A 3422-nucleotide genomic window follows, 5' to 3' on the forward strand; every position below is an offset into this window, starting at 1 on the left:
CCCAAGTAGGCCTCAGGCCTTCCTGCCCCCTTCAGAATCCTTTGTACTAAATGATAACACAACAAGCAAGGCGCATCGGCCTCGTGGATCACCTTAAGCACCATTTACTGGTTCAAAAATGAAGTAATACCCACAAAGGACATGCAGTTTCAAACTTATAAATTAATAGCACTAAAACACCACCAGCTTCCGAACAATTCCTGAATCTGGATGGTCAATAAGAGGACCTGGAAGACACTCCACCGCAAAAAAAACAGCTAACGCGTTTCAAGAGATATGAACTCTACGTAAGACCTCTGAAGCGCGTTAGTTTGTTTTTGCAGTGGAGTGTCATCCAGGTCCTGTTATTGAACATCCAGGTTCAAGAACTGTTGAATTCTTGAACCTGGATGTTCAATAACAGGACCTGGATGATACACCAATGCAAAAACAAGAAATAACATGTTTCAAGGGATATAACTTCTTCGTCAGACCTCTGAAACGCATTAGAATGACTTTTGTGAGTATTAATTTGAAGGTAGTAGCATGTAGTTGCATTCCTATAAAATCCCTAAAACACCACCAGCCTCTAAACAATTCTTGAACCTGGATGTTCAATAAGAGGACCTGGACGCCACTCGACTTGAAAAACAAGCAAATATGTTTCAAGCGATACACTCTGTTCGTCAGACCTCTGAAATACATTAGCTTGTTTTTGCTGTGGAGTGTCATCCAGGTCCTGTTAATGAACATCCAGGTTCAAGAACCTGGATGACACTCCAATGCAAAAACAAGAGTTAACATTCAAGAGATATACCCTCTTTGTCAGACCTCTGAAACGCGTTAGGTGAGTTTTGTGAGTAATAATTTGAAGGTAGTAGCTCACAAAAAGCATGCAGTTGCATGCATTTAAAATCCCTAAAACACCACCAGCCTCTAAACGATTCTTGAATTTGCGTGTTCAATAACAGGACCTGGAGGACACTCCAATGCAAAAACAAGAGCTAACATGTTTCAAGGGATATACCCTCTTCATCAGACGTCTGAAACGCATTAGAATGACTTTTGTGAGTATTAATTTGAAGGTAGTTGCATTCCTATAAAATCCCTAAAACACCACCAGCCTCTAAACAATTCTTGAACCTGGATGTTCAATAAGAGGACCTGGATGCCACTCGACTTGAAAAACAAGCTAACATGTTTCAAGCGATACACTCTCTTCGTAAAACGCATTAGCTTGTTTTTGCAGTGCCATGTCATCTAAGTCCTGTTATTGAACATCCAGGTTGAATTCTTGAACCTGGATGTTCGATAACAGGACCTGGAAGACACTCCAATGCAAAAACAAGAGCTCTCTGAAACGCGTTAGCATGACTTTTGTGAGTATTCATTTGAAGGTAGTAGCGCACAAAACACATGCAGTTGCATGCGTTTAAAATCACTAAAACACCACCAGCCTCTAAACAATTCTTGAACCTGGATGTTCATCCAGGTCCTGTTATTGAACATCCAGGTTCAAGAACTGTTGAATTCTTGAACCTGAATGTTCGATAACAGGACCTGGATGATACGCCAATGCAAAAACAAGCTAACATGTTTCAAGCGATACACCCTCTTCGTCAGACCTCTGAAATACATTAGCTTGTTTTTGCTGTGTCATCCAGGTCCTGTTATTGAACATCCAGGTTCAAGAACCTGGATGACACTCCAATGCAAAAACAAGAGTTAACATTCAAGGGATACACCCTCTTCATCAGACCTCTGAAACGCGTTAGCATGACAGGTTGAATTATTGAACCTGGATGTTCGATAACAGGACCTGGAAGACACTCCAATGCAAAAACAAGAGCTAACATGTTTCAAGAGATATACCCTCTTCATCAGACCTCTGAAACGCGTTAGCATGACTTTTGTGAGTATTCATTTGAAGGTAGTAACTCACAAAAAGCATGCAGTTGCATGCGTTTTAAAATCCCTAAAACACCACCAGCCTCTAAACAATTCTTGAACCTGGATGTTCAATAAGAGGACCTGGATGACACTCCACAGCAAAAACAAGCTAACATGTTTCAAGCGATACACCCTCTTCATCAGACCTCTGAAATGTGTTATGTTGTTTTTGCAGTGACGTGTCATCTGAAGAAATGTTAACAAAAAAAGAAAGTTTAAAACTAGTAAATATAATATGCCTTCCTACAAAGGGGTATCAAAAAGTTAGTTTTGTAACACAAAGGCTGCACGCACAGTCACAGGGAGCACAGACCTCCATAAGTCAGTGTGCCAAAAGACATCGTCCTGTGTCCATCGGGAGCTGTGCAACTGGTGCTGTTCTGACCACGTGTGTTACCACGTCTGCTATTTCATCATGGACAGCAAGTTAGAACAAAGAGCCAATGTGAAATTCTGCATGAAACTGGGCAACTCTGCCACAGAGACTTTTGACATGATTCGGGAAGTTTATGGTGAAGGTGCAGTGAGTTGTTTGAGGTGCTATTGAGCGGCACGCGCACTTCAAGAGCCAAGAATATCACTGGAAGATGATGAGAGATCAGGAAGAGCTTCAGCAAGCTCAACCCCCGAAAATGCCCTCTTCCCGAAGGTCCGGCTCAAGGGTCACTGTATTGACAACATTGCAGAGATCCAGTGATTTGCCCGCTTTCATGCAGAATTTCACATCTGCTCTTTGTTCTGATGATGAAATAGCAGATGTGGTAATGCATGTGGTCAGAATAGCACCAGTTGCACAGATCTCGATGTACACAGGACCATGTCTTTTGGCACACTGACTTATGAAGGTCGGTGTGCCTGTGCCTGTGACTTGGGCAGGGCCTACTCAATATTGAACCCTACGGACTAAGACTGGGGGGCCATTAAAGGTCATGTGTGTGGAAAGGGCGGGGCCAACTCAATATTGAACCCTACGGACTAAGACTGGGGGGCCATTAAAGGTCATGTGTGTGGAAAGGGCGGGGCCAACTCAATATTGAACCCTACGGACTAAGACTGGGGGGCCATTAAAGGTCATGTGTGTGGAAAGGGCGGGGCCAACTCAATATTGAACCCTACGGACTAAGACTGGGGGCCATTAAAGGTCATATGCGGGGAAATGCCGGCCAACCAACACTTTTGGAAATATAGTGTATCTGACAACACAATTGCCCCATATAGTGTGTCTGAACCATAGTTCTTTCAGGGAACATTTCAGCTGGGTTGATGTCTCTCCTTCCATGATCAGACATTGGGGTTCACCCACTATAACCTCTTGGTGCAAAATCTGCTGCAGCATGCATAGAAACCAATCAGCTTCCAGGTTTTATTGTCAAACCTTCATTGAACAAACTGAAGTTAGAAGCTGATTGGCCGCCATGTACAAGTATTGGTTTTAGTAAATCAAACCCCAAATCCTGCTGCTTCTTTACCGTCTCCAGGCCTGTTGTCATTTG

Source organism: Staurois parvus, unplaced genomic scaffold (genome assembly GCF_062004578.1).
Source record: "Staurois parvus isolate SC_StPar_1 unplaced genomic scaffold, SC_StPar_1.0 ptg000484l, whole genome shotgun sequence".
In the NCBI taxonomy this organism is placed as follows: Eukaryota; Metazoa; Chordata; class Amphibia; order Anura; family Ranidae; genus Staurois; species Staurois parvus.